This window comes from Cebus imitator, unplaced genomic scaffold (assembly GCF_001604975.1).
Source record: "Cebus imitator isolate Cc_AM_T3 unplaced genomic scaffold, Cebus_imitator-1.0 Scaffold594, whole genome shotgun sequence".
Lineage (NCBI taxonomy): Eukaryota > Metazoa > Chordata > Mammalia > Primates > Cebidae > Cebus > Cebus imitator.
The window spans coordinates 453,036-480,813 of NW_016107909.1; the positions used below are offsets into that span (position 1 = coordinate 453,036).

Genomic DNA, 27,778 nt, shown 5'->3' on the forward strand with positions numbered 1-27,778 from the left:
CTCTCCACTCACTATCTAGCCTGGCAAAACAAAAAACATGGCTCAATCCAACTCTTCAATATTTTAGTGCATGTGCCATAGCTGTTGACTAGCTGGAGAAGAACACTCATCATGCTGACTAGTCTTTAAAATCATAGTCATAAACATCAGCTAGATCCTTAGTGCTCTCTGAAAATCCCTTTGCATATCCTTAGCCAAAACTCCCTCTTACTCTCCTAAATAATTCATTCACTCCTCTTCTGCCCTTAACTCCAACACCATCTTTTTCTCCTCCTTTCACTCACCTGATGATCATGCTCATTATTTCACCAAGAAAACAAGAGGAACCAGAAGAAAGTTTCTACTGGTACTTATCATAAAAACCTACAAATCTACTTGCTTCTCAAAGGACAGTATAGACAGCTGAACTTGAGTTAAATAGCCTTTGGGCAAACCCTGGCTTTGCCATGTACAAGATGTGTGATTTTGGGCAAATGATTTGAAATCACTGTGTCTCAGTTTCTTTGATTTGATATGGGGATAAGAATGATATCTTCTTCATGGTGTTGTTTTGTAGTATTCAAGGAGTTAACAAAAGTAATGTACTTAGAAAACATAGCAAATGCAAGATAGATGTTTGTTATTATTGTTGTCTATCCTCCTTTTTGTTACAATGGATTAGCTGTTTGTATACCACTCTAAGGCCAAACTCTCCCCTTGTGCTAAGAACCCATCTGTACTCACCTTCTCAAAGATTTTATTTCTATAACTGTTGCCCATCCTTGTTTATGTCATCAATTTTACCCTCTATACTGGATCACTTCCATAGACACAGGAACTTCTGCAATATCTTCCAGATAAAAACATACTTATTTTTTAACCTTACATCTTCTCCTATATTGCTTTGTGAAACTTGTTCAAAGTGTTGCCTTTACTTCCTTTCCATTCATTGTCTTTCAAATTCACTCCAAATATTGATTCAGACGTTCCTCCAAATCTGCATTAGTCATGGTCACCAATGAATTTCATGTTGCAACTCAATTCGCAATTCTTCCCTTAATATGTCAATAATATTTAGCATTGTTGATCATTTTTTATGGAAACACTTTCTTTACCTGGCTTCCAGAACAAAAAAAAACAACAACATCTTTTATGGCAATTTTTCTATGTCATTAGCAATCTTCTCAGTCTCTTCTGCTGGATCTTCCACAACTTCCTCAACTTTAGATGTTGGAGTGTCCCAGAGCTCAGGCTTCTATCTCTCCTCTTCTCTACTTGCACTCATACCCTAAGTGATCTTATCCAGTTCAATGGCTTTTTTTTTTTTTAAGATGAAATTTTGCTCTTGTCACCCAGGCAGGAGGGCAATGGCGCGATCTCAGCTCACTGCAACCTCCATCTCCTGGGTTCAAGTGATTCTCATGCTTCAGCATCCCCAGTAGCTGGGATTACGGGCACTTGCCCCCACACCAGCTGATTTTTTGTATTTTTTGTAGAGATGGGGTTTCACCATGTTGGCCAGGCTAGTCTCAAACTCCTGATCTCAGGTGATCCACCCACCTCAGCCTCCTAAAGTGTTGGGATTATAGGCATGAGCCGCCATGCTCACCAGTTCAGTGGCTTTCAATACTAACTCTATGCCTCCAACTTCCAAGTCTGTTAATTGAAGCTTTAGAAGTCACCGTTTTTCCATCTCCCTGAACCTCCAGTGTCATATATCTAAAATGTCCACTTGAAAATCCAATAGGCAGTTTTTATTAGTATGCCAAAATAGTATTGTTCATCTTTTCTCAGTCTTCTACATTTCAAAAGCATGGACCTGGAATCATCCTGGGTAACATATATTTGAAATATTACTTTTTGCAGACTTACAATTTATAGTGACTATAGGATTCCAAAATAACCCAATTATATTAGCATATGTTGTTGTCCTGCATAATTATTATGCTTAATTGTGAAAATTACATAATTATACTTTATTTTTAAAAATTATTTTACTTTATTTTTTGAGATGGCATTTCACTCTTTTCGTCCAGGCTGGAGTGCAATGGCGCAATCTCAGCTCTCTGCAATCTCTGCCTCCTGGGTTCAACTGATTCTCCTGCCTCAACCTCCCAAGTAGCTGGGATTGTAGGCATGCACCACCATGCCTGGCTAATTTTGTATTTTTAGTAGAGACAGGGTTTCACCATGTTAGCCAGGCTGGTCTCAAATTCCTGACCTCAGGTGATCTGCCTGCCTCAGCCTCCCAAAGTGCTGGGATTGCAGGTGTGAGCCATTGTGCTCGGCCAATATATTACACTTTCTTATGTTGTTGCCTTAAAAATTATCTTCACTTAAAACTTGTCACAATAGACACGCATGGCTGAGTAAACAAAACTTTATTTTCACTAAATACAGGAATGCATGTTATACAAGAATCCATTAAACAACCACCTCAGGTTTTACAAATTTAGATTTACGCTCTCATAAGTCAGATTTATCTCATCTGCTAAAGACAACATTCAATGAGACAGAAATCACTAACCAAAGACCTTTCCTAGGCATTTGATTAAAAAAGGGGAAGATTTAAAAATCAATCCAAGCCATCATCAGAGAAGGTAACTTAAGAGCCAGAGAGATACTATATTGTAAATCAACCTTTTTTTTTTTTTTTTTTAAGAAAATGTGGCATGCCATCTGAATTGTTAGTCCTCCTACCTATCTTTAATGTACATAATGGCATTCTTCAAGGACAAGCATCCTAGTGATCATGGAGAATTAGTCTGGCAGCACCTTTCTCTCCTGCTTAAAATCCTACACCACCCCTTACCTCCCAATCTCAACATGCTCAATTCATTATTAAGACTTGCAAATCCATAAAAATCTTGACTTATTCTTCTCACTCATTATTCAAAACACAGTTCAGGTGTAACCTCCCACTGGGTAGCCTCTCCTTACATCCCCAGGATGATGGCTACAGGTTGCCCCAGGCTTACACTTGTCACTATTCTTTCCACAAATGTAAAAATTATGTTTTTGCATCTGAATCTCCTACTAGACTGTGCGCCTCTCAAGGGTTCTTTCTCATTCCTGTGGTCCTAGACTTGTGGATGGTTTCATGGAGGTAGTCATGGTGTCCAGCTGAACAAAAATAACATGCATTATCAGGATCTGGCTGCTACGTGCCTCTTTTTTATGTCTCATCATGCCATTGCATGTAGCCTATATTTCAACCACTCAATTGGTTGGGATTTCTAGAACATGCTATTATGTGTCTTTCCACGTCTGGGATGCCCTTCTCTGACATTTTTTCCCCAATATATTCCTACTATGCTTTAAAAACTAGCTCACACTTTCATGAGACTTTTTATCCACTGTGTTCTCATAGATTTTGTGCCTATTGTTTTAAGACATCATCTCAGCCTGGAAAGTTTCACAAAGTCAAAAAATATAGTACATTTTTAGTTTATATTAATTTGTTCCTGACACCCCCAAAGCTAAATTTTATTGCTAATTCTATGTTTTTAGCTTTTAATTTTAGTAGTGCCATATTAGTGTTTTAATTTATATTTCTATAGTTATTAATGGATGAGATTCAGTACCTCTTTTTATGTTAATTGGCCATCTGTATTTCTTCTATAATTACCCTGTTAAAACTCTCCATATACTTAATAGTGAGTTCTTAAAACATTTTATTCACTTTTAGGAGCTCTACATATATTTTGGATATTCAGTATATATTTCAAACAGATAACTTATTTACTGAGTATCTACTGAGTAGGCAAGACTGTAATGAAATGTAAAATACGATGTTTGCCTTCAAGTTTAAGTAGCTTGTACTGGGGTGATGGGACCAACCACAGGGCAGATTCAAATAGAAATCAATATAATAGCAAATGATTAAACTTAAAATGAGTACTAATGACAATAAGTAATTAGAGACCAGGAAAAAAAAAGAGATCAAAGAGGATAATGCCTTACAGGGAAGTCTTGGTGAAAAAGTAGCAATTAAATAGACCATGAAGTATGAGAAAGCATTGCAAGAGTGGAAATGGCAATCTCAGGAGTATTAGCCTGAACAAAAACATGGTGGTAGGAAGCACTTGCCATTTGAAAAAGGGGACTGAGAAATGGCTCAAGTAAAGTCAGACTTTAGGTAATGTCATTGTAAGGCAACATACTGTCCTGGGTATTGTGCTAAGAACTTGATACATATGGTCTCAGTTGATATAACAAGTTGACAAGTATGGTCCTGTTATCTCCCATTTTTACCTATGAAGAAGATGAAGTCCAGAGAGATCTATGTCCAACCTAAATTCAACAGACCTGACATTGGCAGAGAGATCATGCCCTTTCTGTTACACCACACTACTGTGTAACAACATCAAGAGAGATGTGCATCAAGAGAGATGACATTCTGAAGGGCAAAAAATAGCAACCAGATACGTTTGTATTTTACTCTGAAAGCAGGTGAGAATTTTAAAGATTTTTAAATAGAGTCATGAATATGTGTTTTAGGGGGATGATTCATACCAATCAATATCATTCAGGTCTCTGCTAAAAACCTCCTCCTCAGAGAGGCCTTTCTTGGCCACTCTACAGATAGTCACCTCTACTTCACTCACCACTTTGTATCCCTTCACACCACTTTATTTTTCTATAGCCTCATATAAATATCTCATAAATTGTGTATTTACAATTTCATTACTGTTTGTCTATTTTTCCCATTACAGTGTAAGGTCCATGAAAGCAGGGTATTAATTATACCCACTGGTGTATTTCTACCACTGGGAACAATGTGTAGCCGTAGGAAGTGCATGAGAAATATTTATTAAGTAAATGAATGGAGTAAGCATGTGGTTAAAGGCATGTAAAATAGTGTCTAGAATCTAGATATTTGTATTCAAAATGTCTAAAGGGCCTCCCATTTTTTTTTGTTTGCATAAAACTTGGCGTGTCACCTCAAAATCCATATTCACTTAATAAAACTCTCGATTAGATTAATAGCTCCTTTTCCTATAAAGAATTTCTAAAACAGAACTATTTCTTACTCTAAAACCTACCTCCATCTATAGATCAATTTCTGCAAAACTATGTAAAGAACCTCAGTGAGAATTTTTGGATTAAGCATGTTTCAAGTGAGCAATGCTATGGCATAATAATTCTATCAAATAAAAACAATTTACATTTAAATCATTTGTCAAAGACTGCTCATTTAGATACAGTTAGTTCTACTAGGGAGGAGCTCTATGCCATGAAAGGATGGATGGCACTTGAGTCACAACACTAACTCACCAATCTGCGGTGGTATTTTGAGGGTGGACCTCTCAGAAGACCAATCCAAGTAGTATCTATTGTTTTTTTCTAAATATCCAACTCAAAGGGAATTTACATTTCTTCCTTTAAATCATAGATCCATAGCTGTCATCACACTTGTTTAAACAAGTTTCCTTTCAATTGTTCTTTGCTATTTTGCCCAGCCCTTAAAATCTCAACTATCATTGTGGTTAGTACATTTACCAGAGAAGCACTGATCAGGAGAGAGGAAGTGCAGAAGTTTTCTTTACCTTTATTAACTTCAACAGTCATTGTATCAGCACATTATGTATACGTAAGCAGAGATTTGCCTGCCTAAAATTCTGACATCAATAGAATTAACACTGTCTCCCTCAACATGACTCCCATCCAAAGACTGCAGTCAAACAACTGAGTCTGGATAAGAAAGCTGTAGTTTTTCCACAGCATTTTGGATTTCCTGCATGGAAACAACCCTATCACATACACCTGTGTTTGGAATCTGTAGTTTTATGCAATGATTTGAAGAGTGCTTCAGAAAGGTGATATGCAGCTAAACATACTATGAATGAAAAATAATATGAATGTGTGACTGTTGTAGAGAGCAGGTAGCAGACAGAACATTTTCTTTTCTCATAAAACAAACGCTAACTTTTTGTTGATAATGATGAGGATTATGATTTCATTGTATTTGTTTAACGACTCTTGGCTTCCTAAGGCTTTCATGAATGTTATATTGACTCTCACAGTAACATTGCTTCATAAGTATTCTCTGTTGAACCATATATAAATGCACATATTTTTACTTGTTAAATATACATGAGCCAGAATAGTATTATTATGTATTTATACATGCTATCTATTTTTAAAGTATCTAACTAGAAAAGTATCACGATAAATGAACAGTGATCATTAATGGCAAAATTTTGAGAATGTACATTTAGCTCACAAAAAGTTTTCATCTATATACATAAAATATAGCAAAATTAACTGAATCTAATTTATAATACTTAATGTTTGTTATATTTCACTTAATGTGAAGTATAAGTACATACCTGATACAAATATTTTTCTAAAATGTGTATTTTAAGTCAATAGTTGAACCCTTTAAGATATGTGTGCATGTGTTTATACATATATTCACAGTATCAGTATTCACGTGAAATTGTGATCTGACAGGGAACATTCACTGTGATAGAACATACCAAAAATTTTTTCTTGAACTAAGTAAAAAGGTTTTTGTTGTATGATTATTTCTTTTTCATTATGGATGTTATTTTATTCATAACCTTCATGTTTTCTTTTAACCAACACTACTAATCTATCAGTAAAACAGTGATCAAACACATTCAAAAGTGGAAAAGAAACACCACATGATTGTTTTGTTTTGTTTTGCCTGCCAGGTAGTCATCGCCTTTAAGCTGAGTGGATATTTTTTTCTTTAAGGCACCTCCTCATTTACTTTCATCATGTTGACACTTGTGAGATGTTCTAGCCTGAAAGATTTCAAAGGATTAAGCCATTTTTTCGAATACGTCCTTGTTACCTGGGAAAGGTTCAAGCCTTAATAGAGTGATTAGCTTCTCAGAGTAAGGCATTAATCTGATTACACAGCAGAACATGATGGAATTTAGAAACATGGTTTACTTTGCATGCACATTTGAGAAGACCTTAGTGAACTTTAATAGTTAAGAGAAAGAAAAAAAAATACCAGATGTGGAAATAGAGACTTCAAAACCCCATTTTATCAGTTTCAAATTTTTTCTTAAAGTTAGTCCTACCAAATAGAATGAGGAACATCTCAGAAGAAGGCAATGATTTAGATTTTTGCAAAGGAAAGATTAAGAAGTTTACATCCAGGTATTTTTTAATGGCAAGGCATAATTTATATTGTGTGGTCCCCTCCCAGTAATTCCTTATGTGATTTTCCAAAAGAATTTGTTGTATGGACTACCGGAAATTGGCTAATAGCTGAGTATTCGTCCTGCTTGAGAAGTCTCTTTGCCATTTTTTGGCAGCTATTTATCTGTCATTGTTGTAACATCATTAGGTTACGAATTAAAGGTAGCTACAACCCAGAGAATCATCTTTGTTGTGCCAAGATATAACTGGTATGGAAAAGGGGATAGGGAATGAAAATATTACATCCTATAGCTATTCTAACAAAATAAATTTGAAAATTAGGAAGTCATTTAAGTTTTTCCTTTTGAAACCATAGTATCTGGGTGAATTCTAAAACATCTTATTTAATTACATTTTAATGGATTTAAAGTTTTTTGGTTCTTATAGAATACAAGTTCTGAAAATAAACTGTAGAGATAAAAAAAAAAATTTGCCCAAATCTATGCAAACACCTGTACTGAATTAAAAGTTTAATAATAAAACTAGCCAAAATAAGAAATGTATAAATATATCCTCAATTAAAGAATGATTAAGGAAAGAAAGTAATTAGGAAGAGTTCACAGGAGACGGAAAAGTAAAAAAAAGATGAGTTGAGATTGGAGAACAAACCAGTGGGCAAGGTAGTTTTGGTGGAGCTGAATTCTTATGAGATAAGGTAGGTGTTGACCCATCATTAAAAGATCAACAGTATTTTAAATTTGACAATGAGAAAACAAATGCTTATTATTTAAAGGCTTTTGAGAGATATGAAAGAATGAAACTGTGACATTCAGGCAGGGTATAAAAATATTGACATGAATTAGCCATCATTGGACTGAAAACAAATGTTTGCCTTGGAAAAAGAAATACTAATTTTGTCTAAATTTTAATACAACAAGCTCTCTGACACACTGATCCAGTTTCAGAGCCTTGATTCTCTTCTGTTTTTAGATAACTCCTAAATTTGTACTTCCAAGTGTCAGTCCTCAGTTAATTAAGAGTCTGACATCTCCAACTGTTTACTGAAAATTTTAATGCTCCTCAAACTCAAAATATGAAAAATTTACAACTTTTTTCTCCCCAAATTATCCCTTCCGATTTCATTTCATTCTCCCCTTCTTCTTGAGGTAAAATTTATAACATTAACATATGCTTACCCATTACCCATATAGTTAACTAATTATCAAATTCTTGCATATATTCTTCTCTTGTAAACTTTTCTGAATTCCTACTTTCTTTCTAACTATCATTACCCAGAATCCCATCACTCCATTCCCATGAATTAGAATAGGCTCTTTCCTTATTGGTTTTCTTTTATTTTTCTTCCTCCTTTCAACTATTATCATGCATACCATCTGCAATTTCATCTTCCCAAGCACTGCAAGTCCTCATGTTAGTCATTTCACAAGATAAAAGTCAAAACTCTTTTGACTATCCCTGAAGGCTTTATATAACATGGATCCCTCTGATCTTCCCTCCAAAATGTAGTTGCCCTTGATCTCCCTTGCCTTTATTCATTCACTTATTCAACAAAAATTATCTTTAATACTAGGCACTATGTCATATCCTGGATATAAAAAATAACAAATAATAATGTGGTCTCAGACCACAATATGCTAAAAACTAAAGGCAAAAAGACCAAAATGTAAAAACAAAAAATATTATGAATGTAGGACATAATATGGTTGACTATGGGAGGCTACAATGAAAAGGATATGACAGAGCTGAGTGATAAAGTATAAGTGGAAGCTCACCAAGTAGACTTGAGGTGAATTTTAGACAAAGGAATGGAGAGTGCAAGGGCATAGAGACATGAAAGGGTCTTATGTGTCCATAGATCTGTAAATAGTTTGAAATGTCCAGAACACAGATTATTTGTTGGAGCGTGAGAAGAGATAGCGGAGGGGTTGGCCTAAGACAGGGACACATGCAGTTTATTTATAGAAATTTGAAGAACAGAGAGTTTGGAGCATAGATGAAGACAAGTTCAGAAATGTGGTGATGGAATTTGTAAATACTCTTTAGTGATGCCTTCCATTTCCTCAGTGGAATACGATGGTTATCAACTAGGAGTGAGGATGAGGCAGATGGTGCTAGAGGTTTGAGGAGAAAAATGATACAAAATAATTTTCTAGGAGAATGAAAAAACATCAATAAAAGATGGATTTTTTTAAAAAAAGATCTTATTCTCCTGAAAGCATCAACCCAATTTATTTTTTCTATGATCCAGTGCGCCATACACAGTATACCCAGATGCTACTTCTAATCTGAAAAAAGAAAAATTGAGAAAAAACCTGGCAACCTGCCCTCATAAAGTCCTTCAGTATTTTACCATAAAGATAGTGCATAGCTTAGTAAGAATCTGCATTACCAGGATTGTTAAAGAGCAAAACCCAGGCCCTTCTAGGAATTCAATTTCACTAGATCTGGAATAGGATTCCACAGTCTGCAGTTTAATAAGCACTTTGGGTTATTCTGATTAAGGTCAATCTCCAATTGCACTTGAGAGAACCTCAATACAGAAGACAAAATCTCAACACCCTGTGTGGTATCAAGGGTACTTCTTGCTGCCACTTCTCTGTGTCAGTCAGAGTTTTCTAGGGAAACAGAACCAATAGAAGACATAGATACACACATATACATACATATAGCTATATAAAACCATACACATATAGATTTATTTTAAGGAATTGGCTCACACAATTGTATGGTTTGAAAGTCTGAAATACATAGGACAAGCTTCCAGACTGGAACTCAGGAAGGATTTTTATGTTATCATTTCAAGGCAGATTTTTTTCTTCTCCCAGAGACCTTCATTTTTGCTCTTACTGGTTGGATGAGGTTCACCCAATTATTAAAGGTAATCTTTACTTAAAGTCAACTGATTATAGGTCTTAGTTACAGCTATGGGATACCTTCACAGCAACATCTAAAGCAGTGTTCCACTAAAGAGCTCAGCACCACAGGCTAGCCAAAGCTAACACATAAAATTAGCCATCATACTCTCCAATGTCATCTTTGAATGATTTATGACTTACAGTTTGCCACAACAAAGTTGAATTGCCAGTCTTTCTTTAAGCACTGCATATTGTTCCCTCCTCCTAGATGGTTTCCCATGCCTTTTTTGTCTAGAAAACTCCCAAAGATCTTTATTTCAGCTTAGATTGAGGATCTCAACGAAAATTTTTGCCTAAACAAGACATAATGAAAATACCTAACATTGTATATTCATCACGACATGCTTTTCTACAAAAGAGTTCTTTGAAACAGTAATAAACAAGCCAATAAGATAGGTAGATAGTGCTCTAACAGAGTAAAGCACTTCATATCTGTGCATATTCTCTGTATAAAATAAGAACATAATAAATAATTTAGGATCATGATCATACTTTAAAATATTACTATGTGCTTAGGCATAAAGAACTTCTGAGCCATTTCCCTTCCCTTCCCTTCCCCACCCCTCTGACTTGACAAGATCTTCACTTATTGATACTCTGTTTCTACTTTTTGATCATGGGAGGAAGCAAGATGCCAAGTGTATAGATAATTTGAAACCAACCATTATACTCCTAAATGTAACTTCATAACAGATTTAGAGAGGTTCAATCGAAACCTTTAAGGGAAGCTCATTTTTTTTAATCTTTGTCCCTTCCTCTCACTCTTCCTCACTCCACTCCCTCCCACTCTCCCTTTCTTCCTCGTTTCTTAAAATATCTTTTGCTACTACTGTCTCTGAATTGTAGAGCTTCTAGAGGTGAGCATGGGACTCAGTAAAGATTTAAAATGACTGTGTTTATTCTGATAGAGCTTTCACATTCATATCCTTTACTTGCAGACCAGTCATAGCTTCCCGTACATCTGTGCCACTATGGATGATTGCCCTTCTTGTGTTTGGGGTGTTGGCAATCTTTGGAATGACTATTGGTCCCTGGTTCATTTTCTGGCAGTAGGTTGGTAAATAAAGTATTTTTATTTATTTCATTTTATTGTAATATTTTTATTTATTTCATTTTATTGTAATCTTTATTTCAATTTCTACAAAAAATAAAAAAAATGGTAACAATGAATTACCTCTTTTTAAAATGACATCAGGAACCACAGATTGCAGAAATAAGCATTGTTAACATTTTAAAAACACTGTATTGCAGACATCTTTTTCACTATGAACAGGTTAAAAAATGGATATTCATTCACAGACATTAATGCATAGATAGAAAGACTTTGGAAAACAGAAGAAAAGTTGGAGTCTTTTTTTTTTAATGCTATGTTTTAACTTTAGATATTACATCATTCATATCCTACTATGAAAGACAAGAAAATCATACATTTGTACTTTTCATTTTCCTCCCACACTTCTCATAGTTTGTTAGCAATGTTATTCTTATTACATTGTCAGCATTTATAACACATTGTTCTGGTCTGTAATAAAAGTTATTACAGTTGTTTAGTTTTGAATGTATATTTAGATGGAGCATATACTCACCATCAACTCTTTCTTCACAGCATTGCTATGCCTGGGTGTTTTTTTTTTTTTTTTTTTCCAAAGTTAGATATACTCATAAATAATCAAATAACTATTCAGAGATTTTTTTGGTAAATAAAAATACAGCCCCTCCTTCACTTCTCAGACACAACCACTTTCAACTCTTTGATTCTTATTATTACTATATTCTAATTTTTCAATTGTTGGCATCATTTGTTTACTTTCTACTATTGAAGAATGAAGATTCTGCACACTTTCATACCCTGGCAACACAGCAGTCATTTTGGAATTTCCCTTCAGCAGCATCCTGAGATGTACCTTCAACTATCTGTTGAGTCTGACACCCTAATGTCTGAATTCTATATTTCTTTTTTATTATTGTATTCACTCAATTGTAGTGGAGTATATACTCCAGGAGCTTTCTGGGAAAGGGTTATGATGGGAAATGTACATTTTTGACAACTTGTGTACCTGAAAATGTTTTAATTATATCCTTAACCTTACTTAATAATATAGAATTGTAAGGTGAAAACAATTTTTCCTCTTCATTTTGATGATAATGCTCTGTTGTCTTATTGCCTTCAAGGTTTCAGTCAAGAAGTCTGATGACATTTTGATCCTAGAATTTTTGAGTGAAATCTCTTCTACCCCTGTCCTTCATGTTCTGAAACCTCATTGGATTTTTTTCTTTGTCAACAGTATTTTGAAATTTCATTGTAATGTGACAGAGTATAGATCTTATTTTCATTGATTGTGCTGGCATTTAGTGGGCCATTTCAATCTGAAAATTAATATACTTCAGTTCCTGGAAACTTTCTTAGATTACATCTTTGATGATTTCCTGTCCATGGTCTCTTTTTGAAGCTCCTGTTACTTTGACAGTGAGATTCCTAAATATGACTTCTAATTTTTTAATCTTTTCCATCATATTTTTCATTTCTTAGTCTTTTTAAAAAAAATCACTTTCTTAATTTGCTCATGCGTACTTTCTAAACTTTCTATTGATTTTTTATTTATGCTATTATATATTTAAATTCTGAGATATCATTTAATTACCTAAATGTTCCTTTATATAACATCTTGATCTTATTTATTACAAACATCTTCTCTGAGGATAACAATGTTTACATTTTTTGCCTGAATACTCTCTTTTCCTTCCAAGGTTTTCTTTGGTTATTTTGGCCACATTTTCTATTACATACTTTTCTCAAATATATATTGATCCTCTGGTGTCTGGTAATTTTTAAGATTGGGGATCAAAGACCTGACTGAAGGAAGGGCCTATTGCTGATGGTTTTTGTTATGGATGTTCTATCTGGTTAGATGTTTTGTTGAGATAACCGAAATTACCACTGTATTTATGTCTTTTCTCTTGGATTGGTCAGAATTCTTAGGGGAAAAATCTTCACTTCTTGTGCATAAATATAGTATTTGCTGGTAGCTCTCTATAGTCAAGTTGGGAAGAGTCTAGCATAGAAGTTTTGAGTGTGGTACACCCGACCTCAACTATGTTTCAGTCTCCATGATCTGAAAACCTTAGCAGTTGGAGAAGACACTGGGAGCTAGTTGTTTCAACCAATTTTTCTGGTTTTAAGTTGACTTCTTCTATTCCTACTTCCATGAGTACCTGGTACCATTTGAGCTGCTCCTTTACAGCAGCACATGCTTTTACTTTTCCCACTACAGTATAAGGGTATAGGTTTCTTGAGTCTGTTACGTGAATTACCACTCACCTGCCTCCTGCTTCCATAATTCTGTCATTGCCTCCTCTCCCATTATCATTGTCTTTGTGGGTTAACTTCTTTAAAACCCCAAACCAAACACTTTCCTATAATTTTAGTGGGATTTGGAGAAGAAACATGTATAGATGCATTTATTAAATTCATCATCTTTAAGTGAATATTCTTGGTTCTTGAGTTTCTTGTTATGACTAATCTTTAGGTTAGCTACATGTCTTCTTAAAGTCATTCCTTTAAGATTTTGAGCTGCTGAAATTCCTGAGATTTTACATGCATAACAATATATATGCAAAAACTTATTTGTTTATGTTATCTTTTCCTTAGAACTTTGTAAACATTTCTTACTGTATTTTTGTCAATTTAGTGTTGCCAAAGAAAATATTCTGACCATTTCTTCTTTGTAAATGTAATTTGTTTTTTTTCTGCTTGAATAATCACAAGACTATTTATGCTTTAGATTCATCGAATCCAGTCAATCTTAGCATTGTGTCTATCCTTCAAATTTTCTTTGAACATATGGACCCTTAAAAGCTAACAATTTAAACTTCTTTGTTCAGTTCTTTTTTCAGAACCACCATTTATGCATTTGTTAGACCTCCTTTTTCACTCATGTTGTTTATTCCTTCAATAATTTTAGTTTCTCTTTTCAATTTTATTTATTTATTTATTTATTTATTTATCTTGAGATGGGGTCTCGCACTCCTGCCTGGACTGGAGTGCAATGGTGCCATCTTGGCTCACTGCAACCTCTGCTTCCTGGGTTCAAGTGATTCTTCTGCCTTTGTCTCCCAAGAAACTGAGATTACAGGTGCCCGCCACCACACCCAGCTAACTTTTTGTATTTTTAGTAGAGACGGGGTTTTACCATGTTGGCTAGGCTGGTCTTGAACTTCTAACCTCATAATTCACCTGCCTTGGCCTCCCAAAGTGCTGAGATTATAGGCCTGAGCCACCATGCCAGGCTTTCAATTTTATGTTATTTGTTTTGCTCAAGCCTGTCCTCATAAGATTTTTTTTAAAATCTGCATCTATTATTCCCAATGTGGCTTTTATCTCTGATAGTCTTATTTTCCTTTTTCATTCCTTTACTAAATTCTGCAGCTTACTTCTCTTCTTTGGTAAATGGCTGTATATTGTTTCGTTCTTTTGTATACTGCATTTTTGAGATTGTTGTAATGAGCTGCTAACACAATTTTGTTCTCTTGTAATTCCTCTTCTAGTTTTTTAAATTTTTTTTCCTCCTTTTGGTTTTTTTCCCTCCAAGATCTACAAAGTTCCCTGCTGCATTATTTGTAACTATTATTCACTCTTTGGGGTTTGGGATAGATGTTTTCTAAAGAATACTGTAAGAAGTGGGCCTAGAGGGTGGATTATAGGCTGAGAGAGTTTTTTTTTTTAATTGACACATACTAACTGTACATATTCATAAGGTTTAGATTGATATTTAGATATATGTATACAATGTGCAATGATCAAGTCAGGGTAATTAGCATATTCATAACCTCAAAAATTATTCACTTATTTGTGTCAAAAACATTCAAATGTTTTCTTCCAGCTATTTGAAAATATATAATAAATTATTGTTAAATATAGTGATCCTACAGCGCTTTAGAAGACAAGCAATTACTCCTCCTAACAGTAATTATGTATCTGTTAACACCCCTCTTCCTATTCCCCTTCTCCTACACTTTCCAGCCTCTAGTAACCACTATTCTACTCTCTACATCTATGAGATCAAAGTTTTTAGCTTCTACATGTAAGTGAGAACATGCAGTACTTAGGGCTATTGCGAATAGTGCTGCGATAAACATGAGAGAAAAGATTTCTTTTTGACAAACTAATTTTCTTTTCTTTGGATATGTATATACCTAGTAGTAAGATTGCTGGACAATATAGTAATTCTATTTCTATCTTTTTGAGGAAACGTCATACCGTTTTCCATATTGGGTGTATTAATTTACAATCTCTACCAATATTGTATAAGAGATCCCTTTTTTCTGCATCCTTGCCAGGATTTGTTGGTTTTGGTCTTTTTAGTAATATCCATTCTAACCAGGATAAAATTATATTTCACTGTGGTTTTGCTATGCATTTCCCTGATGGTTAATGATGTTGAACATTTTATTTTATTTGTTTATTTATTTATTTTTGAGACAGAATTTCACTCTTTTGTCCAGGCTGGAGTGAAGTGGCATGGTGTCGGCTCACTGCAACATCTGTCCCTCATATTCAAGTGATTCTCCTGCCTCAGCCTCCCCTGTAGCTGGGATCATAGATGACTGCCACCACTCCCAGTTAATTTTTGTAATTTTAGTAGAAATGGGGTTCACCATATTGGCCAGGCTGGTCCTGACCTCAGGTGATCCACTTGCCTTGGCCTCACAAAGTGCTAGGATCACAGGTGTAAGCCACCATACCCAGCCAAGCATTTAAAAAAAATAGATCCAATGTCCCTTTGTTTGTCTTGTTTTGGGAAATATCTATTCAGATCAACTGCCTGTTTTTAATTGGATTTCTTTTTCTGTTGAGTTGAATTCCTTGTATATTCCAGCTATTAAATATTAATCCCTTGTTGGATGAATAGTTTCTTTCTATTCTGCAGGTTGTCTCTTCACCCTATTGATAGTTTCCTTTGTTGTGCAGAAATTTCTTAGTTTAATATAATCCCATTCATCTGTATTTGCTTTTATTACCTGTGCTTTTGAAGTCTTATTCATAAAACATCTGCCCAGACCAATGTCTTAGGGCATTTCCTCTATGTTTTCTTCTAGTAGTTTTATAGTTCTGGGTCTTACATTTAAGTCTGTGACTTACAAGTTATCTTGATTTGATAGTGTCATTCTTTTATATGTGGATATCCAGTTTCCCCAGCACCATTTATTGAAAAGATTGTCCTTTCCCCAGTGTATTTTATTGTTGCCTTTGTCAAAAATCAGATAGTTGTAAATAGGTACCACACTATTTTGGTCACTGTAGTTTTGTAGTATATGTTGAAGTCAGGTAGTGTGATACCTCCAGCTTTGTTCTTTTCGCTCAGGATTGCTTTGGCTATTTGGGGTCTTTTGTGGTTTCATAGCAATGTTAGGAATTTTTTTCTCTATTTCTTTGAAAAAACTCATTGGTATTTTCATAGGAGTTGCATCCAATCTGTAGATTGCTTTCAGTAGTATGGTAATTTTTTTTAAGTGAAATCAATGTTTATTTATTTGTACACTGGGCACTTTAGAACAGAGTTTGAGAATAGTTACAAGAGGAACGTATTTAAAACAGGAAAGCTGCAACAACTGTTTTGGAAGAGAAAATTTAGAGACTCTTAAATAACAGGACAGTTAATTGTATTCAAATGTGGGCACCAGATAGTTTGACTACCTTATTTGGCTTTGCTTTTCACCAGTGGCCAGGGTAAGAAAATACTGTGATGAATTATGAAACATTCATTGCTACTCAAAGGGGGCCTCTTTCTGGTCTAGAAAAGCAGCTTTTCCGCAGATAAATTCTAAGAGGAATTTGTTGCCTGGACTCCTATGTAGTGAGTGATAGATGACTCATGGGTAATAACAGGGTAGTATAATCATTTTAACAATATTAATTATTCCATTCCATGAACATGTGATGTTTTTTAATGCTTTTGAGTGTCTCCTATTTTTTTCATCAGTATTTTGTAGTTTTCTTTATAGAGATCTTTCACCTCCTTGGTTAAATTCATTTGTAGGTGTCTCATTTTCTGTAGCTATTGGAATTGGGATTCTTCTCTCTATTTTCTTTTCAACTAGTTTGTCATTGATGTATAAAAATGCTACTGATTTTTATATGTTGATTTTTAATTCTGAAACTTAGTTGAGTTCATTTATCAGTTATAAGAATGTTTTTGTTAAGTCTTTAGGTTTTTTTAAATACAAGATTATGTCACCTGTAAACAGGGACAATTTGACTTTCTCCTTTCTAATTATGGACGTTTCTTCTCTCATCGCTCTGCCTAGGACTTCCAGGCTGAGGGAGTCTACAGTTTATATCTTCATCTACTATCACAGCCATTCTCTTATCTTACTGTTGTTTCCTTTAATCCCAGGGTTCATTTACTTTCATTTTTTAAGAGGTAAGAAGCTGGGGTGGCCCTGAAAAAAAATCTCCCTAATTTGCAGACTCTTTGAATTATGATATAATAATTTCTGTTGTTCCTTCTTTCTTTTCCCTAGCTTATCTTCAACAAGTTGCCTTAGCTGGAAGATTGGATCATATACAATAAAAATGTCACAACTGTATGATTTCACTTTCATTATTACTTCTGTCATTTTGCAGTGTTACAATGGGCCTTTAAAAAATACTCCTGTTTTTGTCTAGGCCCTGAAGTCTTAATACTCAATCATTGAGAACTTTTAGAGAAGTGTGTGTCTAGCTTAATTTGTGATATGATTCTGTTGTATATAATCTCTCACTTTCGGGTATATTTCACAATTTAGAGCACATTTACTTCACATTATAAAATCTGAAGTTGTAAGTTATAGCTGCATTGTTTGTTTGTTTCCTTAGAACAGAGCCCTCTGTTCTTACCTTTTGTTCTTTTTCTGGGCTTAGAGGTATGAAAATGTAGTACTTTTACTCTGTCAGATTTAGATAGAAGACCTCTCATAATTTATGCTTAAACCCTGATATTGTAGCCAGAGCACTCAGGAAAAAAGTGTGAGAGTGTGTGTGTGTGTGTGTGTGTGTGTGTGTGTGTGTGTGTTTTAGGTTTTCTTTCCAGAAATAGGTTTTAAATAATTAAGTTATAGAAAAGTTATAGAATGATTTCCTTTTTTTTTTCTGCTCCATCATCCATCTTTCTCAATTCATACTGGGATTTAAACTACTTATATAGACAGAAATGTTAATCATATGTTACAAGTATGCCTTGTAGACATCCCATTCCCAGAGGTTATTTTTATCTCATTAGGTATCAACTAAGCACAACGGCTGTATTCACAGTGACCTCAGTGTAGTTAGTGAGCAATCTCAGTGTCCCATTAAGACTGCTACACAGAATTAAATCAATTAATTTAATCAATTAATTTAATTCTGTGTAGCAGTCTTAATGGGACATTGGGATATTCAAGAGTTGATTTTCATGTTCTAGGGTATGTTTTCTTTATCTAAATTGCCATAGACATTAAATAATCAGCTTATTCACACACTCTTGGAAAAGAACTCCATTCAGTTGTAATCAAACCAATCCATATTCTGCCAATCTATTAATTAATTCAATTCTGTATTAATTAAGGAATATTCATGGCTGTTGAACATTGTAATAGGTAGAAATAATTAGGAATCCAAATAAAGAACTGAATGATGCATTGTGAAGAGTGAATTATGAGAGAGAAGCTACATCGTTTCAAGGTCTAATTTTTGCTAGTTATAAAAAATCTAGTGCATAAACCTAGTTTCAAGATCTAATTTTTACTACTTATAAAATCCCTAGTAAACCTCTGTTATAAAGCTTTATCAGTTTATCTCTATAGTAAAAGATCTGTGACTCACAGAAAAGCTAACAGAAATTAACAATATTCCTTGATAAATCATTCATAATCAACCCATTTTCAGCATTTTATTTAGAACCTTCTGACTTCTTTTACCATCAACTTCACTATAAAATATTTTCACATTTATGGTGATAATATATTTAATCATATTGTCTTCTTTTCTGCATTCACATAGAACTTTCAATTGAAAAATAAACTTTGCCGTTTAATCATATCTTATTAATACCTCATTTAATGATTTCATCCATATCGTCTCTTACACAATATGATCTTCAAAGGCAATAATCATATTGCAAAATAATATTAATATTTATTTAGTTCATATTATACGCTAGGCACTCTTCTAGCATATTCCTAAATGTTTAATATCTATCGCAGTGGAGACAATAGGTGTCATATGTCAAGTACCTTAGTATCTATGAAAATTTAGGAAGGAAATGTAATAACTTAAGTGTGGGCTTTGGAGTCAGACAAATTGAACTTTGATCCTTGGCTCTTCTTTCAGATAAATTGAGTTTTGATCCTTGGCTCTTCTTAGTAGCTATATAATTTTGGGTAAATTACTTAGTCTTTCTGAGGCTACACTTCCCCTGAAAGATTAATATAGTTCATAAAGTTTTTCTAAAGTATCTTTGCATAAAAGATACTTACATGGTAACTATTTTTATTCATAATCTGATAATTGATTACTATAGACAGAAATCTCTTTATAGTATAAATTCCTGTCTCAGCCAATATGTTAGTGTCTGAACTTTATATCTTCATCTATTATCTCAAACATTCTCTTATCTCTATCTATATATACATATATGTATATATATATGTGTGTGTATATATATATATCTCAGACAACGTTCAGACAGAGTAACATATTGATTGAGACAGGAATCTATCTATCTATCTATCCCATTATTGGTCCTAAAAACACAATGCCTATATGATCTAATCAACTTTACCTAAATAATTCACAAGACTTTATCAATGTTTAATATGAGCACAATACATACTAGTTATTATTACTATGTAATCTATATCTGGATTTGAAGTTTATTTAATTTAAATAATTCTTGGATCTTTTCTTGATCTCACAGCAAACAGGATCTACTTCTACCAAGGTAGCTTTAAAGTGCTGGATATCCCATATAATAGAAATTATGAAAGGGAGACATCACCAGAAAATAACTATCTTAGCAAAATTCTTGAGAATGGGTAAGTTAGTATTTTTCTATATTTGTTTCATTGTTAATTCTCTGAAATATAAATATTGGAATTTGATATTTGACTCTATTTTCTCTCTTAACAGATGGTTGATGCATTTCAAAGTTCTAGCATTTACAGACAATAGGTCTCTTCTCGAGTCATCACACTGGTGTAAGTAACTAACATTAACCATCAGAAAAAAGATTAACTCATTATACATAGCACTAAACTTCAAATTTCTCTGTAAAAAGAGTCTATTAATATGTTATAGTCCTTAGCCAATAAGCTATGAATACCAAGCATTATTACAAATAACAGATGAATTTTTCAATGTAAAACCGAAGCAGAGATTGGGCTATATAGTTGAGTTCACTAGATGTACTGCCAATACATTAATCCTCAAATTACAAATGTTTCATCCTTTTGGTTTCCTAAATATCTATGTCCAGAAAACATTAGATAGTCCCATAGACGAATGTCTGATGCTCTAACATTTTTATTTAGCAGTAGCAAAAGTATAGATCCTGATTTCTCTTATCCTGTGACTTGCCAGTCAGATAAACACTTAGTGGAAATACGCCTAGAATTCTTAGTAGATACTGGGTAGGAGACAGCCTATCTACACTAGGCTTCACGATCAAGAAAAACCTTCTAGTCACCATAATAAGAAGTAAAATAGCTATGCTGTGTTCCCTGCATGTGGTTTTGGAGTGGCATGGACTGGCCCAGGTAGCCATAGAATAGGATTTAGACAACCTGAGCATAGCCTTTGTGATTTATTAGCCCTAGAGTTTTTGGCAAGTTACTGTATCAGTTTGAGTCTGTTCCTCTATCTCAATATATGTTAATAATAATACTTGCTTTGCCTCACTCACAGAACTGTATTCAGGATAGATAAGAAAATATATGTGGAAAAACTTGTAAATAAACACATTTCAGATGAAGGCAATTATTGCTTTTACTTCCATCAGTGCCACAGGATTATGTGTGCTCTTCTTCCCTGCTCCTGGGACTACTGGAATGTAGAAAAGATTAAGCTCTCAACTAGCATTAACATTGGAGGTCAATTTTGGTACTGAACATAAATGTGAGACTAAAGTTGAAGGGCCCAGATATTTCTCAGAGATGACTGCAACCACAAGAGATGTCTGTTTTGCTTTCCCATGCATGCAAATTCAAGTAACTATAAACAGCATGGACCAAAAGGAAGTCCTGAAGAGGCCACAGGACAGAGCTTTTCACTTTGGCATACACTGCTATAATAATCAAATATAATAATCAAACTTATATGACCTCAGTGCTTCCCAGGAATTGTTATTGATTTATGTGACAAAAATATTGAGCATCCCTGAGGGAGTCCCAAAGCACAATAATGCCACTTCAGACACAAGCCTCAGGACTTCGTAACAATTCCTACATGTCTGCTGGCTAGCTAGCTCCTCAGGCTGGCTGCCCTTTTCTCGATTCCAGACACACCCTTCCTAAAAACCACAGTCAGATTAATCTTCCTCAAACACAGTATAACTCAACAGCTTTCCATCACTGCTACCCCTTTGCTAGTATTAAAGATCCTTCCTGGTTGAGCTCAGTCTCCTACACACTGCTGTTACTTTATGAGTGGGCATAAGGTGACAGTTTGCAGCATACAGGCAGCTCTGTAAAGAGCCCAGGTCATACAGTCAACTGGACTAAATCTAAATTCTAGTGTAGTATGTACTTACTCTTGAATACATTATGTAACTTCTCAGAGCCTCAATTTTTCCTTGTCTATAACATGAAGATGACACCTAAGCAACAGGATTATTGTGGAGACTAAGGGTGCTAATAAATGCAATAACAAAGTATATAGTCTATGTAATACAAAGTGCATTGGAATATAGCAGATGCCCAATAGATGCTAATTAATATTATTGCCATCAGTTATTCTGAAGAAATATTCCCTCTTATCTCTGATTTATGCAATTTTCTGGTTGATAATGAAGTAGAAACAAAAATACATTAAGGGTCAGTGTGTATGTCACCTCCTCCATGCAAATGTCTCTGATATTTTGTGTAAAAAATGACTTAACCTTCCTAGGAATATCTCCACATAAATGTATTATTGCTTCTACCTCATTTATTATAGTAATTTGTACATATGTCTTATCTCCCCTAAAAATCTACAATGTCCTTGAGGGTAGAAGCTATGTCTTAGTCACTGTTGCACCTTGCATCACTTAATAGTACCCAGTTCAGTTGCCTGTCTATAGTAGTTGCTCAACAAGTGACTGATGAATATATTAATAAATCATCCTAGTTCTTAGGTGATACTTTTACGCCATGCCTCAGGCAACTCCTGTTTTTCTTTTTTGTTTTTTTTTTTGTTTGTTTGTTTTGAGTTGGAGTTTTGTTCATGTTGCCCAGGCTGGCATGCAGTGGCATGGTCTTGACTCACTGCAACCTCCGCCTCCCAGGTTCAAGCGATTCTCCTGCCTCAGCCTCCTGAGTAGCTGGGATTACAGGTACACACCACCACGCCCAGCTAAATTTTTTATTTTTAGTAGAGATGGGGTTTCACCTTGTTGGCCTGGCTGATCTTGAACTCCTGAACTCAGGTGATCTGCCCGAGTTGGGATTACAGGCACAAGCCGTCTGGCCTCCCTTTTTTAGATTCATGTAACTGCTTGTCCTCTAAATTGAATAATACAGCTGCATGCATGCTGTCTCAAGCAAATATAGGAAGAAGATGGATGGTCCTGTGCTCGACCTAAAGGTACTCCACAAACCCATAAAAAAAGAAACCAAGATATGAAAGATCAGACAATGGGGAAGGAAATGCTGTTTTCAGTAATATATAAAAGCTTTATGTTGTTTCCAGTCCTGATAACAACAGCGTGACAGCACATATATGGCTGGTATTCAAGGGTCCCAGATCAATGAAAGAAAACACAAGAAAAAGAATTGAAAGTATTTTACATCAGATGCTGAAGAACCACTCAGGATCCTTGACTACAGATTCCAATTCTCTGAGGCTTATCGGTAAGGTAATGTTGGGAGTGGTGTTACTTTCATCATTTTACCCTAGCATATGTCACAAATATCAGACAGAGAACTGATCTTCAAATTTTTAAGTGAACGTCACTGTTTTACATCAGAGCAATTATTTCTGTTTTTCACTATTAAGAGCAGAATCAAATTGCAATAATACCAAACTTTTTGTTTCGGGGTGAGGGCAGGCTGCTTTTCATTCTAAAGCAGATATTAATACTTTTATCGGTCCTTATAAGCACTGATGTGTCTCGCTAATCTTTAAAAAATCTCCTATAAATTTCAAAAACAGCATAGGCTCCACCATTATAAGACAGGTCACTTTTTAAAAGTTATTTTTTGTATACTGACAGAAATTAGGTTTACTTATAGGGAATCCCTTTTCTTCTAAGAAAGATACTCACAGTTTTCCACTGTAGATGATGTAAAATACAATTTTAATTAAATAAGAAAGAATTCTCTCATGCAGAACCATAAAGATGGCACCTCATATCATACTTTCATTTATAATAAAAACAACTCCAGCAAACCACTGTTCTCCCCTTTGTGTTAACAATTTTTCTTAAAATTCCAAATTATTTATGAACGCTTTTGCCCTGCTGGGCCTACCATCTTAATCCATTGCCCCAAGGTCTGTGGTGCTAGTTTTTAAATTTACTATGAATTTTTTGTTCTATTTCAGAAATCAGTAAGGTCAATGCTGTAAAAATTATCAACAACTGTAAGTTCAGATACTTTTTAATTAAATTTATGAGATAATCTAAAGCATAGCAGTTTTTGTTACTATTGGTCAGGCACAGTTTTAAGTGTTTTACACATACAGTAATTCATTTAATCTTTGTAACCATCCTGCATATGGGTGATTGTCATTCCATTTTTGAGATGGGGAAACTGAAACACAAAGGAGTGAAATAATTGTCTAAATTCATCCAGCTTGTGAATGGTGAGGCCAGAATTCAAACTCAAGGAGTCTGGTTGCAGAGCATGGACTTAACTATAACTTTATCTGCCTTCCACAGCTCACACATTCTCTAAGTGCTGGTGTCTTGGAGACAGTATGCTGGGTATGCAAGCAATCCACTGGCTGCTAGTGATTCCTGTACAGATTACACTGTACCTATCAGCACAAGATATTGTCAGATATAACCATACAAAGCCAACTCAGCTCACTCTCTGCTTTGTAATCAAACATTATTTTCCTATTCTTAATGAAGCAAAACTGACTTTTTCTGACAGGCTGTGGGAGACGAACCAGGATGTCACCTATATTTGATGGAGTCAGGGGAGGTTCCACTGCTCAGGAAGGAGAATGGCCATGGCAAGCAAGCCTTAAAATGAATGGGCAACACTACTGTGGAGCACCACTGATCAGCGAAAGATACTCGGTGAGTGCAGCTCACTGTTTTAAAGTGTAGGTTCATCATGTTGCCCAAGGCTATGGAAACTGAAGGCTTTGAGGGAAGTTCCAGTTTGCACCTGTTATCCCGGTTTAAATGTTAGCAGCACTCCCTTTCATTCTCAAAAGTGTCCTGGTTTGGAAGACAAATTACATGGTAAGCCTATCTAAGGTTTTCCTACTTTACCAGCCAAAATAGGAAGAATCATTCACTCTTGACAGTGCATTTTTTTCTTCACATGATACTTACCTCTCATTACTTTATACTATAGACATCCTAAACTACTTGTAGTTGCTGAAACACATTCTATTTCATACCTATCTTCCTCTCTGCACATGCCCATCCCCATCTCCTCGTCTTTAGGCAAATAGGACTTAGTCCCATAGTCTTATCCAAAATGCTATTTTCCCTAAGAAATCGTCCATTCCCTTAAGAATACAGATTTATGTCCTCCTGTTTTGCAGTCCCACTAATTATATATGCCACTATTTAACATATAACAACTGCTAGTGTTTACACCTCTCTTTCACTAGATTTAAACTTTTTGATGGCATGGCCATTTATTTTTATTCTATACCCCCATTGCCTTACATAGTGTATGGTGTAGAAACTCAAGATTTTTTGAATGAGCTAAAAAATCAGATTATATCATTGCTAATGAACTACAGAGCAAGGAAATATTTATGCAAACAGAATAGTACAGTAGATGCAGAATGTATGTCTATTATCTTGAAATAAATACAAAAAAATGATTTTTGTTTCTTTAGTACAAAAAATTCAAAAAACTACACTATCAGCTTTGGCACGAAAGTAACTTTTCCCTATATGCAACATGATATTCAACAAATCATTATTTATGAGGACTACATCCAGGATGACCATCATGATGATATTGCACTTATACTGCTAACTAGAAAAGTTTTATTTAAGAATGATGTACATCGAGTTTGTCTTCCTGAAGCCACACAGATTTTTCCACCTGGTGAAGGAGTTGTTGTTACAGGGTGGGGAAGACTTTAATGGTAAGATCAGTGAAAACTTAACATACCATGTAAGGTAGAGAAGAAATATGAAAATCGTAATCTAGGTGTAGAGTCAAAGGCACTATTTAACTCCAGATGCTGAGTACTCCCAGACAATCTCTTAGGGAATAGTATATATGGAGTTACGACTTTGCAAACTGCCTTGGTTTCAAATGTTCCAAGGAAACCAATTTAGTTGTAGAACCTCCCTAACCTTGAAAAGCCAACTGAGAAAGCTCTGGTCCAAAGATGTGGGAAGAGAGATAAAGAGACAGGTAAGGTTAGAAAGAGATTTCAAATTATAATTTGAATATTTCTTTTTTTATCAGTTTGAGTGAGAAAAGTGAGTGGGCTTTTTCATTCTAAAAGTATGCAACAGTCAAATATAGGTCTTAAGTAACAGAGGATAAAGCAAGTCATCCAGCTCTTTCAGCTTGTTTGCTGATCATATTTACTACCTTTAGGTAAATACCCAGTGTTCCTTCAGAAAGCACCTGTGAAGATTATTGATACAAACACTTGTAATGCTAAAGAAGCCTATCATGGTAAGGTACAGGACACAATGCTATGTGCTGGGTACATGGAAGGAAATATTGATGCCTGCCAGGTAATTCTGGCCATTGTTTACATTGACTGATAGTATGTAAATAACTGCTCTTACTTTATGAAAATCATCAATATGAAGACAATTCTATACTTCAATTAATTTGCACTTTTCCAATCCTGTCAAAGTCTCTCAGCTTTGGCACTAAAGCAATTCTTCCCTACATGCAACATATGTTATTAAGTGTTTAACAAACATTTATACTGGATTTATTCTGAGTCAAACACTGTTCTAAGTCCTCTACAAATATTGATTCATTTAATTATCATTACACCCTTATGATGTAGGTAATACCAGTATTCTCATTTTATAGATGAGGAAATTGAGGCAGAGGAAATTTTAGTAATTTGCACATCATACACACAGTAAGTGGCAGAACTGGCATATAAACCGAGACTGTCTAGCACCACAGTCAACACTCCTAGCTACATTTCAATAAATAATCAGTCTCAGGATTTTTTCAGTTACTTTCGACCCGTTCTGAAATTCCTCTCATTTTCTTACCCCCTTATGGTTAGAGTTCTGATACTTTTCTCAGATATGAAGTCCTATATTCCAAGTATATTCATATATCTTCCAAAGCTTTGTCATGAAATTAAAGCTTGTAACTTATTAAATCATATCTTCTGTGCAGTGGCTCATGCCTGAAATCCAAGCAATTTGGGAAGCCAAGGCAGGAGGACTGTTTGATATGAGGAGTTCGAGACCAGCTTAGGCATCACAATGAGACCTCATCTCTACAGAAAAATATAAAAATTAGTTAGCTCAGTGTGATGGCATGCCCATAGTCCTAGCTACTGAGGAAGCTAGATGGGTAGATTGCTTGAGCTGAGTTCCAGGCTGCAGTGAGCTATGATCATGCCACCACACTCCAGGTCGGGAGACAGAGTGAGACCCTGTCTCCAAGATATAAATAAATTTTGAAAATTAATCACACCTTCCAGTTTCAGGTAAACCCCAGAGTCCTAGGGAAGGAATTCTACTAGTCACAGTTGAAGTTAATGGTGGCACAGGGATTTATACTGCAGGTTAAATGCTAAACTTACAAACTTTATCTAGAGTTATAATCTGGTGTAAATGAAGTACCTGAAAGGAAATTCTCACAATGATAAATATCCTTTGTTTTATTCAGGCGACTCTGGAGGACCACTAGTTCATCCTAATTCTCGAAATATTTGGTACCTTGTTGGAGTAGTGAGCTGGCGAAGGAATGAATGTGGTGCAATCAATAGTCCAGGGGTCTACATGTGAGTGACCACCTACCGCAACTGGATTGCCTCTAAGACTGGTATCTAAGAGAAAAGACTCTCCTAGCAACTATTGTAGGTCATTTTTGCCTGTTACTTCTAAGCCTTGTTTAACATGCATTTTAAATTAGTGTGTACAATGGCTGTTTTGAAATAACTGCCATCCTGAAGGAATATTTATGAACTTCTAAGCCAACTCAACAAGACAAAACAAGACATTTCAGGTTTGGTCCAGAAAGGCCTAAGCAAAGAAAGTGTTCACATCAAAAACAGACTATTATAATATAAATTATTTTTTCTATTTCATTAACTCACATGATGGCTATCTCACCACAGCATAAACTCTTGGTTTTTGTCATTCAGACTTTCTAGAATTGTGAAAAATTAGTCACTGTGAGTGACTGGA

At 34.9% G+C, this 27,778-nt stretch overlaps 1 pseudogene; it reads left to right on the plus strand.

Annotated features, from left to right (window-relative positions):
- The first annotated feature begins 7,045 nt into the window (after positions 1-7,045).
- LOC108294632 lies at positions 7,046-27,470 on the plus strand (annotated as a pseudogene).
- Positions 27,471-27,778: the final 308 nt, after the last annotated feature.